Below are 17,198 nucleotides of genomic sequence, written 5' to 3'. Positions count from 1 at the left end.
CCTAATGTAAATCACATATCCAACAAAAAGATGGATCGCAAAAAGTGACCTCGACTCTGAATAAACTCTTTCGAAGCCAACTTAATAAAAAAAGAACAGGATACAAATTCTACCTCGTCATCGATTTATAAGTTGACAACCCTGTGGTTAACTCTCAACTCTCAAGTTGTCTGTACGTGACGGGAAATGAACCTATGTTGACCTACAAGAAATATTTCTCTCCTTCTTTTGGTGCGCTATAATATGATAAACATTAGCCAAAAGCTTAAGCGCAAATAAAAAATCTGGATGGAAGCGCCCTTTTCTTAACTATTTCTTCGGACATCTAAAGCACACCATCCTTTCTCTAGATCACTGAAGGAATGTTTCTTGTCTCTTGTTATTCAACGCTATTTCACCAATGAATGCTTCATAGAAATAGACAGTTGGATCTATTGCTGGAATACCTTAGACATCTAGGAATGCTTATATCCATTGACCAAGACAACAGCAATCTACCTGACAGGCTGCTGTCTTATACTTTGTTTTCTATTTAGTGCAACAGGGCCTGAGTTGGGGTGTGCTAAATAGCGATTTTTAAAAAGCAGTGATAACAGTAAGCAGAATATAAAAAAAAATCTATTAATAGCTGCCATTTAATTATTCTTTAAGTAGCAGTTAACGCCGCAAATTATTCTTTAAATATCTTCCTGTATCGAAATATGATTTCAAATACGGAATACAAAATAAATAAAGAGAAAGTTACCATTTCCTAGTTTTTCGATAAAAATTCCTGAATGCCTGTACTGAAACAATGGTATTTCAAATTGAACTTGTCTGCTTTGTCATCATCATAGTAAACTTTTGTCTATACATATTTGCTTTTTTTCATTGTTAACCATCAAATAATTTGATATAAAGAACAGAACGCACACAGAAAAGCAGTGAAATTTTAAAGAGCGGAGAACATTTTCAGAAAAAGAGCAGTGAAGTTACAAAGGTTACTTATAAAAGCAGTGAAATCTTTAAGATGTTTAGAACATTTTTACTTTTCTCCCTGTTCACTTGATTGACAATATTAAAGAGCAATAAAAACTGGTTTTCTGCTCAGTGGAAGAGCAGAGTGATTAAAAGCAGCTATCTTAATAGCTGCCACAGTTCTAGGCCTGAGGCGAGTTCGTCCAGCAGAATATCCAGTGTGCCTGTCTTACTCAAATGGGTTTCTTTCAATTTCTCAATTCTGTCCACTGTTACATTTAGAGATTCTTTCCTTAGTCGCACAACACGAATGTGGATTGTTTTACCCGTTTCAAGTTTTCTTTCGAATTGTGATGCCAATCGGGAAGCAAAATAGTGTGTAAATTTAAAATAACTTGACAAATGGTTCGGTTGGGTTACGGTACATATGATTACATTACCCATATGACATATGAGTACATTTGTCAAACAGATGCCTATTTTTAGTTAATTTCCAGCTATTATATTTCTTTAATTTGAGTAGGAAATTTTAATATTTAAAAGTCCAAATTAAAAAAAAAATAAAATGCACGACTGGGTCGCACGAACTTGCTCTTAGAGTTAAAGTTGCTTAAAATTTGAAGACTTTTTATAGAAATTTGGAAAAAAAAATAAAATTCGTTTTAAAAAAAAAATAAAATAAAATCTTAAATCAAATTGCCCTCCAAAAAAAGTATGCAGTTTTGATTGATATATTAAGATGCATTTTTGGACAAAAAATTTTCAAAATCGTTAGAGCCGTTTTTTAAAAAACTAAACTAAATAATTTTTTGGAAAAAAAGTTAAAAAAAAAATTTGGTATGCCATTTTGTATAAATCACTAATCAACATCTAAAAACGAAATTTCAAAAAAATTCAATGTCCTGTTTTCAAAATTTTGATTTTTCAAAAAAAAAATTTTCAAAATTTTTTTAAAAATCCAAAAATTATTTTTTTGGAAATTTTATTTTTAAATTATATAAATTCTTCTTCACAAAAAATTTCGTTGAAATCGTATAAGCACTTTCGGAGATAATCGGATTTGAAAAAAACGGTTCTATGGCAGGTACCGTTAATAATGATTTAAAAAAAAAAATTTTTATTGAACGATAGACCTTAGCTTAAAACTTTTTTTTTTAAACAAAATCGTTGGAGCCGTTTTTGAGATATTTCAATTTTACTAAAATCGGTATATGACAAGTACCGTTATTTTTATGGTCCAAAAAAATTAATTCCAAAAACTCCTCTGGAGAGTCGCCAAATAACGCTACATACCAAGTTTGACATCAATCGGTCCCTCCGTTTAGGCTGTAGCTTCGTTTACAGACAGACAGACTTACAGACGGACTTCCGGGACCCACTTTTTTGGCATTCTCTACCATCGTAATGTCATTGAAAAATGTTATCTCAACTTTTTTTTTTACGAATGCATAACTTGATATACAGGGTGTCCCAAAAGTAATGGATCAAACGAAATATGCTGATAGGCCAACCTTAGGGCTCTCAGAATTTGGTAACTTATTCATCCCAAATCCTTACGGTTTTCGAACTAATGCAGCTTTTGTGAAATTTCGAAAAATCCCGACTTTGCAACAGTATTTTGCTTCCTCCGCTCATAATTGATTTTCGTTTTTTACAATTCTTTCACTAAAACATTGCCAAATAATAAGAAATAATTATTTAATCAAAATATTTTTTATTTCATACGCCATTTTGCTGCAAATTAATTAACAGTTCCATGTTTGATAAAAACTCAATTTCTTAATTTTTGTTTTTAGAGCAACACCCTGAAAAAAATTTGTATGGTGTGACACAGGTTAATTATTTTAAAAACTTGCCGTGTTATTGCACTTTTCAAAAATGTATAAAAGTTTCCAAACTTGAAGTAAGAACGAAAGATATTACAATTTAAATGCAACAAACCAGGGGCGAATTACGGCATACGTTCGTTAACGAATGGTTGCTATGTGTCCCTATCGTTTTCTTATATTTAAATAGAGACAGAAATAGTCAAAACGTTAACGTATGATCGTAATCGTGTGCCGTAATTCGAAATTGAGTTTTTATAAAACATGGAACTGTTAATTAATTTGCAACAAAATGGCGTATGAAATAAAAAATATTTTGATTAAATAATTATTTCTTATTATTTGGCAATGTTTTAGTGAAAGAATTGTAAAAAACGAAAATCAATTATAAACGGAGGAAGCAAAATACTGTTGCAAAGTCTTGATTTTTCGAAATTTCACAAAAACTGCATTAAATCGAAAACCGTAAGGATTTGGGATGAACAAGTTACCAAATTCTGAGAGCCCTAAGCTTGGCATATCAGCATAATTTCGTTTGATCCATTACTTTTGGCACACCCTGTATAGTTCCTATATCGCAAGTAAAAATGATGACTACTCCACTTTTTTCATGAGATGCGGGTTTTCATAAAGTGATGAAATAAAAACAAATGTATGAATGTATTTCATATTCTATCAGCCAAACTAGTAACCAGTAGGTATAATCATTTTATGAAGATTTCAACGAAATCTCGATATGTCAATCTCTTATTTATTGTTTGTATACATTTCTATTAATTTAGAAAAATAAGAAGATAAAGTGCTTCGCAGTTTTCTAATAAATAAACTGACAAAACAAACAAATCATCTTTAAATTCTGAATTATTGTAGGTGTAGCCTTGAAATCGCAAAGCAATATCCATCTACCCTCCATTTGTCAGCTGATATATGAACCTACTAGACAACAGAATACAAAATTCAGAACTGCCAATATGCTTGTAGTAAATTTTGTATTTTGTTAAAACAGATCAATGTCAATGACGATGATGTTATAATTATCACAAAATCCCACACAACTAGGAACACTTTTCACATTACACCACCGCATGATGTCGATGTCACCTAACATCAGCAATCACCAATATAAAATGGAAGAGTGCTAAGTGTTTGAATTGAAGTTACTGGAGACTGGCCGATCACTTTTGTAAATAACTTTAGGCGATATAAAGAAATAAAAATGCACAGTTTAAAGATCAGATTGAGACTGCTACGGAAGTTTGTAATTGTTTTTGAGATTCTGTATTTTGTATTTAGATTAGATAACCAGTGAAGGAACTGACATCCATCAGTGGGAAATGGATTGGAATTCCTTGTTTGGCTGAGGTAAATTGTATAATTATAATTGTGTGATTAATCTAATCTGAGTTGTATTATATGCGTGGGCTAGGTTTTGTGATTTACTAAGACGAATAAAAATACATACAACACAATTTACCTAATAATGTGTCTGCGCGAACAATAACAGTCTAATAACTATTCTCAGACGAAACTTCTAAACAATTTTTAAGAATTAAAATTAAATGCATAATTGAGCTATACAACTGTGTTGGTTGATTGTTGATTTTTTTTTTATTTATCTATAATTAAATTAAAACTACTTTATTTTCTCATGGAATAACTAGTGACGACTTAGATTTTTCTTATAAATAATGCTTTAGGAAAAATGCAACAGGTAAATCGTTGTTTGCACAAAAATATTTTGAATTTGACCTTACGGACTTAAAGACGTCAGTTTTTTCTTCAAAAGAAACTTTATTTGTATAAAAAAGTTCTAGGAAGTCGAGAATCATGGTGTAGGATTGATAGTTCAGAGGCCAAAGATCCTTAATGGACTGACACATGTGTTAGTTATGAGTCCACAAGTCCCATATGGATTTGAACCCTAGCCAAGTGGGTCAAAAGTTCACACAAAATTCCTGTCTCTCTCTGAAATACTGATACAAAAAAATATAAAATTCACATGAATTTTGAAAAATTACATTGTTTTGTTAATAAAAATGAAGCACACAACAATTTTGAAATTTTTTTCGGACTCACTTTTTGTGGATTTTTGACAAATTTGGATGGGTTGTAAATTCATAATTGATTTGTGATCTTATGGCCCACCCAAGTGTCCACTTTTGGTTTATTTTCTAGTAACCTTGCACCAAAAAATAAGAAATCACATCTAGCAAGAGCTATACTTTGCTTTTATAGACTACTATAAAACCGAGGTGGACATGTTTTTAAGTGATCATCGGCTAAATAATGCATTAATTTTTCTATTAATAAATTATGCATATTTTAGCGTATTGCATCACGAATTGCTTCATATTTTTTTAACTATAAATTTGTATTCTTGGGTAGATTGTTCCGCCATTCTATAGAATTTTCGAATATTATTAATATTATGGATTCCGCATTAAATTAAGCGGAAAAATCTTCTTAATTACTTGTATGTGCAAATTTAAAATATGTCAACTTAATTTAAGCGGAAAAACATCTTATTTTTATGCGGTGGAAACATACAGCTGTTGGTTCACAAGGCGAGTGCTCACTAAATGAAATGAAGTTAAGCTTAAATTTGAATTTAAGCGGATTCCACTTTTTTTTAAGCGGAAATCCTATTGCTTTAAGAGGGTGGGATTTAAGGTGGCCATCACCTTATTTTAAGGTGCCTTTTTTTCTCCGTGTACCAATCCTCAATATACTCGACCTTTGTCTTGCTTCTCGGTCATTCCAAAGTAACGGAGTTTCACGAAAAAGCGGTAACGGACTTAAACAACTTGGTATTTAGTGAAACTTCTACAACATCAACCCATTAGACTTACTAAGTTTCAAGAAAAAAGGTTATTGCTTCCGTCAAAATGTCCTCTAAGTAGTTTTGGAATGGCCGTTTTATTACTTTCGCTTGAGAAGTTGACTTTTTTCTTTACTTTATTCAACTAACATCATTTTGGTGTCGTAATTCCAAAGAACTTAATTGCTTTTAGAACGGAAAGTCATGTTCTGGTCAGGAATGGTGGATCCTAGTTAGTCACTGATTTGCTCAAATATTCGTAGCTATGAAGTTGTGTGTTTCGTAGCAAAGTTATAAAACTGATTGAGCACCTTCGTGGCTGCTCTCCAAACCTCTTCTGATAATGCCCACCTCTTATAATGCGCAGTAAATTGTTTGCTCAAAAGGCTCTCTGTGCATTTTATCGACTTATATTGGTCTCACTGTCATTATTTTTTCACTGCTTAGAAACGGTAACAAATCTTCTATTTTTTGGTTGAAGAGGCACTTAGGTCGCATACCCTACTTTATCCCAAAAAGCTGACCCTAAGCTCCTAAGCTGATTTGAGCGCTTCACTAATCCGCCTTGACTAATAAAAAATTTTGATGAAACGTGTAAAACTTAAATCCTTGTTGAATATCGATTTTTAGTTCTAAGTCAAAGAATTCAAAAATAAAATCATATTTTTCTCTAAAATTCCAAATGAATTTTGTCTTAATTACAGTTATTGAATCAATTAAAATTTCAATTGATCCAACTAAAGGTTCAAATATCAAATTTAAACTTCTAATCAGTGAATTGAATTGCATACTGTCTCTTTTCAACTCTTTCATTCTCATCTTTTCTAAAAAAAATAAGAACAAAAACAAAAAAAAAATGAAATAATCCAACTATTCAACTTGTTGCCACATAAACTCCCTTAAATGGTTCAAAAATCATCCACCATTCAATCCAATTAAAAAAAAAAAGTGAAAAAAATAAAATTGAATTCCCTCTTTCAGACACTTTACTGGTTATCGATAAATCTCGGTCGTCTTCCATATTAAATAATGCCCCTCTCTAATTTATTCACTTTTCGGTAGAAAACAAAAATATATATTGTCAAGCTGAGGCCAGGAACGCGTCATCACTATATTCTATATGATGATGAGGATGACTCATCCCGCACGTCTGCACGAACTTTTTTCGAACTCATGTTGTCATATAACAATGAACGTTGCATATGTAACACCATCGGACATTCAACAAGTTTAACCAAGAGTTAGATACGGAATACAAAAACAACAAAAAAAAGCCGGTCGGTATCCTCACGACATGACCACTCCACTCACAATCGTGTGGTGGTCATATTGGCTATAAAACATAGGTACTGAGAAAAAAGCAGAAGACATCGATGAAGACGGCCTACGTTTCTTTCCTACCGATCAATGTATCTTATACCTGTCTCCTATCCTACACCATATTGTAGCGGTGTGTACCTTAACAAAATGACTAAACTATCCGATATGGACGGATACGTATCGGCCCACTATTATTATTATTTTATTAACTGTTACCTTTCCGATCCCTCTTGGCATTATATGAGAACGTAACTACGCGAGTACCTACACGAGTGTGTAACTACTGATCTTACTGGTGCTGCTGCCATACATACATTATCGATAAATGCAGGGGCGTATTAAGAGTTTTTGATAAAAAGGGCCTTTTGATTTTCGTGTGTGTATTTTATAAAAATTAAGATTTTACATTTTATTCTTAATTTAAGCAGGGGTATTTAATGAATAGTAATTTATTAATATTCCAAACGAAATATTCCTGAGAAACCGCATGAATGAGCAAGGCCTAGTGATAAACAAATCTCGACCATTCTTGTGTGCATGTAGTTAATTATCATGAATAGAAGATACATTATTTTATCATCGAGCCCGAAAGGCTAAGTCCATGGGCAATTTTTCATGTCATTGATACTTTTTTTTGTAATTTCCAAGATTGTTTTATTTTTTATTTCTCATCGATTTTGTGTATTAAAACTTTCAATAAAAAAAAATTCAACAAAATAAAATTTTTTTTTGTTTTTTTTCTAATATTTATGTAAATTTAAGAGAAAGTACGTGCAATCCAGTCATGCATTTTTTTGAATCAAAATCGTTAAAGCCGTTTTTGAGAAAAGTTTGTTTTTTTTTTCAAAAACGGCTACAACGATTTTGATTTTAAAAATATACATGTAATGTGGCAAATACTTAAAACTATAACTTTTGAATAAAAAATACATTTTTTGAACCGTTATTAACGCTACCTGCTATAGGACCGTTTTCTTGCTGCCTTATTTCTCGTAAACGACGTAACTTACCGATTTCAACGAAAATCTTTGCACAAAAACTTTTTATTAGCCTTAATGTTAAAATTGAGACATTTTTTTTTCAATCTCTTAAAGATATTCAATTTTTTTTTTTTTTTGAAAAATCAAATTCTTGAAAACGGGCCAGTGATTTTATCGAAGATTTGTTTTCATTTGTCAATTTATATTTACTTTTTAATTCGATTAAAAAGTTAATAAATTTTTATTATTAAAAAGTTAAAGTGACCTCAACTCCATATGCGTTTCGCCCAGGTATGACAGTGGGCTCATCAGTTAGATGCTGTCATACCCTTACTAAGACGCAAAATTTTGGTCCATGAATACAGACACTTATAAAAATCACAACCTGAATAGACTGTGAATTTTAATATTTTAGGGGAACATGGTTACATTCTTGCACCTAAAAACAATTGCCCGTGGTCAGGCTAATAAGTAAACAAAGTGAAAAAAATAATGAAAATTATTTTTATTTTTAAGCGGAGTGATTGAATATAATTCAATTAAAAAGTTAATAACTTTTTATTATTAAAAAGTTAAAGTGACCTCAACTCCATATGCGTTTCGCCCAGGTATGACAGTGGGCTCATCAGTTAGATGCTGTCATACCCTTACTAAGACGCAAAATGTTGGTCCATGAATACAGACACTTTTTAATGGCATACCAATTTTTTTTTTCAATTAAACAAAAAAAAAAAAAACAGTTCGAACGATTTTCATATTTTAAAAATTTTGTGTTCTACAAGAAATATAAATGGCATTCTTTGTTTAGAGGTCAAAACCATTTAAGGTAGTTAAAAAAAATTTAAAAGCTCAAGTAAATTTCCACACCACTTTTTTGGCATTCTCCATCATTTTAATGTCATGTCTGATTATTATCTGAAGCTCGATTTTTTTTCAGTAATTTTTTATAGCAAGTAAAAACCGATTAATATATTTTAAGGGAAGTTGTGTCATTAGCTTTTAGACCGGGTGGCCACTGCAGAATATAGGATGACTATTAGTAGTTAAGTTACCCATCCTGAGGTTTTCCGATCCAAAGCTGGCCAGTTTTGTCATCATCTTTATATTCATTTAAAATTCAATTAATCCAAAATTAGTTAATTGATTTTCTTTCCAAGAATTTTTAAAAATTATAATCCAATATTTATTGTTTTCTTTTTAAAGCCCATGAAATAGGGGAAATTGACCCCCAAGGAAATTAATGTTAACTAGCACACCTAGAAATTGTTTGGAAAGTAAAAAAAATTGTCTTTAAAATTTTTGTTTTACCAAATTTTCAGTTTTAGTTAAAAAAAAACACCAAGTGTTCAAATTTTAAAGTTTTGGACCCAATTAATTAACTCCATTATATTTAAAGACTCCATTAAAATTTAGAAAACTGTCAAATCGTATATAAACTTTAAAATTTCACTTTTTTTAAAGGCTACTTTAACTTTAATGGAGTGTGAATAAATTGGGCCTATATTTATAAAGCTGGCAGTTCAGACTAATTGATGAGTTCTTAAAATAATATTTCAAAAATGTTTTTGAAATTTTTATAAAGTTGAAATACTTTTTTTTTGTACTATTTCTAATTTTTAGTAATTTTTTTTTTTATAATAAAGTAGAATTGTGTTGTTGGGAGTTCTAAACCTTTTAGGCGCTTATTTTATATTAAGCTTGAAAATTAAAAAAAAACTTTAGGTACTTAAAAAAGTAAATATTTTGATTTCTTAACTGTGCGCTTATTATTATTAAAGATTGCCCGATCTAGCCCTGTGTTATATTGATATCGCCTTACAGAACTGAATCGTTGTTATTGTTGTGTATTTTTTTTTTTTATTGAACACATCCATAGGTACTTGATTTTTTTTTTTTGATTTAGTTTACTGTATGGGTATTATGGATCGCGAGTTTTTTGTGTGATGATGCGGGGGCTAAACTCCGGTAAGACTGTGGGAATGAATGTATGGGGCCAGCTATAACCACCTTGCATTATCTAGATAAATCCAAAGCTTATTACTTTGGACATAACACATATACGGATACGGATAGAGAGATAGAGATGTGTAGTGTAGAGTTTAGTTTATACCGAGTGAAGTGTATGTCTTCGTCGACAACGACGACCGACGACGAAATCAGAGTTTTTTTTTGTGCTGTCGTTGTCGTCGTTGTTGCCGTCATCATTGGTGTCGCTGTGGTCGTCGATCGTTTGTCCGCGCAATGAATCGGACGGGAATCTGAGCTGCGTATTGGATTTGCCGGCTGGTCGCCGCGAGAATCTTGCACTTAGCTTTCAAGTCAGACATCGGTTTCAGTTTCAGTGAGAATTTGGTGCTCGATCAAGACGTTCGTCGTATCCATTATTTTGTTGTGAGTTGGAAGAAATTAAAAGTTTTATTTTGCTTGTGTGTTCTTTCTGATTTTTGTTTCCCAATCAAACAAAAAACCTATAACGATCATCCATTCAAGTGCGTCTTGTTTTGTTTAAGTTATAAGTTCACATCCACAAATCTAGTATCTGTCGGGTTTAAAACCTTTTATGCTTAGTTTGTAGTTTTTTTTTTTTTTTTGCTTGTTGTAGTGTCTTATAGAACCTTTATAGAATCGTTATTGTTGTTTTTTTGCAGCTGTTCCTTGTTTTGTAAATAATTCTTGTCCCTTAACTTTGAAATGATAAATGAAATTGAATTCATTTAACTGAAACTGTGTGTGGTATATGCTGAATCTAAAAAAAGTGCTAAAATTGTCTTTTGACCCTTAAAAAAATTGACTTAACTTTATCTTTGTCTTTTATTGAACCTGTTGGTTTTGGGATTTATATTCACAAGCATATTGGGAGGAATATAAGGAGGTGGAGACTTTATAGATATTATTGGTAAGTAAGACTTGAACTTGTTTATATAAAAAAGTACTTGGGCGTTCAAGTGTCGAATAAAAGTTATAGAAATAGTTTCAAGTGTGTAGGCTTTGACAAACAACCTACACTTTTGAAGTGCTATAGATGATTGCTTGTTTTTATTTGTTATAGGTATTTCCAATGATCCAAAGATGATAGATAGTTTTCTTCATATTATTCATTTTTGTATCTTATTTTTATATCTGTAATTTTAATTGCAAGCGTAAACTGGATTTTTGAGTAACATTTTTATTTTTTTTTTTTCAAATTCTTGGAACTGAAAGAATGGACAGACAAAAATAAACTGAAGAAGATTATATATTCGCGAATATCCCACTGTCTGGGCAATCTTTAAAGGATGAAACCAGTTTAGTCTTTTTTTTTTTGCTTAAGTTAAAGGTATTTAGAAAAGAAGGATCGGATTCTGGTTATTTAAGATGTGTTTTAATTTTTTTTTCTCTTACCTTCATACCTTTTATATGTGTACATTTTAGACAGGGAAAGTTAATTTCAAAAGATTTGCCGCTAATTTATGCAAAAAAAAATTGCATTTAAATGGAATGTCAATTGTCGGTCGGGGAATTATAAATGCGGCTTATTTTAGATAATTAGAATGAGCATCTCAATTCAAAAGATAAAAGTTGGAAAGACTTTTTAGATTGAATGGAAAATTAATTGATAGCTTTTTAAAAAGAGTAAATTATGATTACATTTAGAAAAAAAATTAAAGCTAAAATTTTCCGTTGAGTTCAGAGATGTTCTTATAATTTTCTTTGAGAATGATAAATAATAGCACTTTGGAATAACTTAAACTTTAAAAACATTATTTGCATTGATATGATTGATAAAAAAGCTTCTTAAAAAAAAAAAACAATTCTTAAACAAAATAAACCGAAATCAATGAATTCTTTAATATTTTTTTAGTCAGCTGTTGCATAGTTTAAATTTTAGAAATTAATTTATTTTAATTTTTTTTTCTCAAAAAAAATCGTGTTTTTAAATTAATTTTACAGTCTAGCCATTTAATTATAATCTTTTACTTTTAAAGTATAGTTCCAATATTAATCTTTGCAAATCAGTAATATCTTTAAAAAATACCTTTATGAATTCTAAAAATGTTAGATTTTTGTATAAAAAATTCTTAATTTATATTTTTTGTTTATTAACCGATTTTAATATTAATTTTTTTTAACTCTTTCAACTGTTTTTTTTTTTTTTAATCAAAATAATTAACATTTCAAGATATTTTATGGCACTTAAGTGGCCTCTCATTACAAGTGGAACAAAATGATACCTCAATAACACATTTTTCTTAATAAAATTATGTCAAAATCAATAAAAACAAAGACTGGAAAACAGAATTTCTACCTCATTGCATTGTCAGTTAGTAGATCAAATTAAGATTAGTAAACTAAATCAAACTTAAATCAGTTATGATGAGAGAAAAAACGGTTCCCGCAATGTCTGATTGTGTGTACCTTGATCTGAAGACTAAATATTGAAGCTATTTGCTTCAAACTCTGTAGAAATTTAGATAAGGACTAAAATTAATAGTACCTGTAATACAACCAATATGAAAAAACTTATTATCCCTTATAACGATTTTTAAACAGTGTACTGTAGCAAATATAGTTTTGCTTTTAAAATTAAAAAAAAAAAAACATTTTTTGAACCTGAAGAACCTCAAAGTACAAAAATCTTTTTCTTTTGTTTTAATTTTAAATTCCTTTTTTTTTTTTGTAAAATCAATTTCTTTTTTGAAATTTTGGTTTCCATAACATGTCGAAAAAATGTTTTTTTTTTTTTAAAGAATGTAGGTAATATCAATTTTGTTTTCCAACAAACTTTGACCGCATAACATAATATTTAAAAAAAAACTGGTCTAAATGGCGTATTTTTCATTGATTCTAATTTCGTAATTTCGAATGTCAAAACGTATAGGAATTTTTTTAATAATTTTCGAAATAATCTCTTTTAGGATGTAGTGAACAAAAATTATGTTTTAGTAATTTTAAATAAAAAAAAACTATATTTTTATTACATTTATAAAAAGTAGGCATTTATGAAATTGTCCATCAAATACTTTCTAAACATTTTTTAAGAATATGAGCTATTACATATGTAAGCCAGCACAAATCCCACACCAAAATTTTATTTTAAGCAATTTTCTCCTTTTTTCTTATAGTAAATCAAGCAGATTTGTCAAATTTTTGTGGGCTCTTATTTTTGACTACGATTAAATGGAGAATGCACAAAAATGTAAAAAAAAAACAGTATAATAAAATAAAATAAAATACATGTGCCTTAAAAGTGGTAGATAAAAAATATTAATTTGCTTGCTCTAACGATTTAATTTAAATTATTCGGTGTTTTTTTTCATATAAGAAAAAGCAGACAAAACTATCATTTGCCATTAGCCTGAATTGTTAGAAAGACGAATTGTTATAAAAGACGATCATATCTTAAAATTAGAGATACCCACAAGGAGATAAGAAACTTTTGAAGTCATACTGGTTTGCCTACAAGCTCGGATTGATACTTTTGGCTAAGTATACGTGAAAAGTCGCATATATATGCGTAAAAACACTATGGTTACACTATGTGTGTATTTCAAATTTATTCACGGATACAATAGAAATTAGAACCACACGAAATAAACAAATGGATTTTGGGGGGTTAAACGTACGAAAGTTTCCGATCTCCTTCTGAGTAACTCTGCTCAAAACTAAGCAAGGATTTCGATTAAAAGACTGCAAACCATGGTTTAGAAAAGTTTAAACAAAATGAGACTTTCAGGCTATTATTTTCTTTAGGAGAATGACTTTTGGTGATATAAGTCTTCTGATTAGAATTTTTTTTGAAAAATAAAATCTTGGAAATGTCTTCATTACTAACAGAAAATTCAGTTTGTGTAAAATATTGGCTTGCAATGCTAATTTTCAATAAATAGTTATATAAATACAATAGAACCCTCAAATTATCACATCGCCTATAGCAAAGCAAAAATCGGGTTATATCACACGTAACTTTTACTTATTGTAAAATGAAGCTTACTGAAACCGTTATAAGTATATCATTTTCAGATTAACAAACAGGATTCTCTTGTCCTTAAAGTCTTAGTTTTCTAGATACTTAATATAGGGTAGGATAGTATAAGAGTGCGCGGTTGATAAGAGTACGCAAAGCGATTTTCTACGGTTTGAAAGGGAATATAAGACTGAATGCACTTATTTTGGAAAGATCTAAGTGAGTTTGATCTGCTGTCAAAATTTCATGTAAATGTGTTTGTAAACAGAGGTGCTAGTTTAGTTTAAGTTTTTTAGCACTTTTTTTTTCCAATTTTTCTTGCCAAACAAATTAAATTTTCCGCTTAGCAACAAAAAATAACAATAAACAAAGTATGGGACATTGAAAAGTGGACAAAAAAAAACATTTAAGGAACACGTAAGATTGGTCATAAAGTGCATTGTGAAAAACATATATATTCTTCGATTACATGTCTGGACGTGTAAGAGTGCGCACCATGATGATGTATAAGAGTGCGCGGGTTAAAAAAGCAGTAAATGCTATCCAGGCCTTAAAAATAACTGGCATTTGTCCATATACCAGCAAACAGCAGCTAGAAAAAACAATTCCAACGAAAAAGAAACCAAATACAAGTTTTACAAAAAACTAGGAAATATTGAAATTTTCTCGGAACCATTAATCGAAGACTAAATTGATTGTTCCTCATGCAAGGAGTGATGGGTTGAAAAATACTCTGTTTATTTAAAGATAGGCAGTTTTATTTGCGACTTTTGTGCGAACTTACACCTGTACGCAGCTGCGCACTCTTACAAACTAAGCCGCGCACTCTTACACAATAGTGTGTATAAGAGTGCGCAAATGACCTAATGTGGTATTTTGTTTATAACTATTGAATTAATACATTTTTGTTACCAGTTTTAAGTTTTTTTCGTTGCTTTGATTATAAACTAAAAACTAGGTATATAAAAAAAAAGTAGTTAAATTCTTGTTGTTATTGTTTTATTTGGTGTTTTGTCTAAAATGCGCACTCTTATACCACCTTACCCTACTATGTATGATCAATGTTTTTCATCTGATGTCCGAATACCTCTTTGATTTTCTTTCGGATCGATTACCAGTGCTAGTTCTTGGAACTATTTAGACTCATTTAAATTAAAATTCTATGGAAAGTAAAATTGTTCTAGGTGCTTTGCAAATTCTATGATTTTCGCACCCTTTTCAATGAGTTCTCTTCATATTACTTTCTGCAGGTGTATCTTAAAAATTTCTATTCTGTATAATTGATTATTAAAACATAATTGATTATATAAACATATACAAGTATTATTCAAATTCAAAGAAGTCTTTAAACATAAAAATTTTTAGTGTCTTGTATGTTTTTTATGTTTATTTATTGTCTGAACTTTTTTATTTTCATTCTTAGACATTTCAGTGTCGTACGTTCTTTTTTTTTAACTAACGAAGTAATGACCTAACCGCTTGAGCCAATCCTAAATCTGTTTGAACTTTTATAACCTCTAAGATCGTATGCAACATAAAATTAATCACACCCAAAACACACAATTTTCTTACTTCTTTTCTCTCTCTCCATCCACCGGATACTGTCACAAGCTGTAAAAAGGTATTTATGACTAAAAGAAATTCCTCAAAATAATTTATGCTGAGGAATTCCATTGATGATGACTCACAAACAAATCCATCCCAAAAGAGCTGACAGAGAAAAATTGAGTCCATCGATAAGACCTACATATAAGGGTATTTTTTAAATTCTTATGCGTGTCGTTCTTATCCTTGATAAAAATTAAAGAAACATTTTAATTCAATTTGAGTTATTCAATACAATTTCTTATTTTTATCTACTCGAATGAGTGTAAAAAAAAAAATACTTCACAGATAATGGTTTTTTCTCTCAATTCATATCAATGTATTTTTATTTACCCTAATTAAATAACAAAAAAAAAAAAAATAATAATCAACATTCTGCGAACAAGATTAGGTGTTGTTTGCATGGCACACAGTCTACTATCCGTACCGTATATATAAAATATTTCAATCTTTATTCTCTCTTCCCACACAATATTAACTCTGATAAATTAAAAAAAAATAAAATAATAAATAAACCCATGACCAGGCATCAAAACCACATTAAAACTCATTACTAGCTTCAGCTACCGAAACGCAATAACTCCCCACGGTGACCTATATTCAATCAATTTCCGATCACGATAGTCGCACTTAAAATTAGAAAAAGCCGGTCAGCCCAGCTGACAGAAAAAAAAACCTGCAAAAATAATAAAAATATGTTAATTTATTATTTTGTTGTTGTATTGTTTTTTTATTTTGTTTTTTTGCTTACTTTTTTTTCTTTGTTGGTGTATGTGGGATCCAAAGCCACTTCGTTTTCAAATAAAAGGTGTTATAAGTGTGACACTTCGGTTACAATTAAAAGGTCACTTCAGTCGAATTAAATCACTTCGGTGAACTGAATCAACTATTGACTGCAATTTAGCGTGGACAAAAATAATACAAACACCACACCCCTATTTCGTAAGTTGTTTGTACTAAAACGACAAGAAAACGACTTGCTCTAATTTGTGTTAATTTAGAAATTTAATTTTGCAGTTCATTCCATTCTTCACTTTTTTCTCCATGACATGATTATTGCTATACTAGTCTATAAGCCTAAATTTTGGCTTTCAGAGCTAGTTATTTTTGAGTCGTTTTACAACAAACAAACAAATAATAAATAATAAAATTCCGTCACAAAAAATAATTGTTAAAATATTTGAGCAGTATCCTCGCTTAAATAAAATCAAAACATAAAATATCGTGGGCACAAAGTCAAAACAACGAATCTGCAAAATTTTAGTTTTGAGATAAACGGCTTCAAAGTCTTGGAAACTCATGTAATTTTATGGAAACTCGTCCAACGGCAGATAGAGTATCGGGATTGATTCAGTGAATAGAGGTACCGATAACAAGTAAAATGACGCGTTAAATTGAAAATGTCCAAAAATGCAGATTCGCGGTTTTGGCATTGCGTTGTGTCCATCTGTCCATGTTAATTTTTTTAAACTTTACCTGCTGCCAGTTTTCTCTAAACTTATTTTTATAATTATTGTTACATTTTTAAAAGTAATCGTAAAACGATAAGTAACGCATTTTGATTTTGAAATTTGTTTTTTTTTTTTCAATAACTCACAAATTTTTTCAATGGAAAACTGACAAATTTCGATTTTTGGGAAAAACGAGCATAATACCATAACGAATAAAGTATGAGTTGCACAAAGTGATTTGAAAGAAAAGATAAAAAACCGCGCCACTTTACTGAATAGCCTTCAAAAACATTACGA

The 17,198-nt window shown here is 30.2% G+C and overlaps 1 protein-coding gene across 11 annotated transcripts in view; it reads left to right on the top strand.

Annotated features, from left to right (window-relative positions):
• The window catches only part of LOC129911845 (microtubule-associated protein futsch), a 90,312-nt gene that overhangs the window by 18,623 nt on the left and 54,491 nt on the right, over positions 1–17,198 (top strand). Inside the window, exons 1-2 of one of the 11 annotated variants that reach the window (XM_055989818.1) lie at positions 10,120–10,292; positions 10,550–10,797. The exons of 9 other annotated variants lie outside the window; for them this stretch is intronic. The gene's annotated coding sequence lies outside the window, so the exon portion shown is untranslated. Of the gene's footprint in view, positions 1–10,119; positions 10,391–10,549; positions 10,798–17,198 lie in introns of those variants that run through there. One more of the 11 variants, XM_055989819.1, reaches the window with a different exon arrangement.

The sequence above is a fragment of the Episyrphus balteatus genome, chromosome 2 (assembly GCF_945859705.1).
Source record: "Episyrphus balteatus chromosome 2, idEpiBalt1.1, whole genome shotgun sequence".
In the NCBI taxonomy this organism is placed as follows: Eukaryota; Metazoa; Arthropoda; class Insecta; order Diptera; family Syrphidae; genus Episyrphus; species Episyrphus balteatus.
This window is presented reverse-complemented; position numbering and strand designations above follow the sequence as displayed.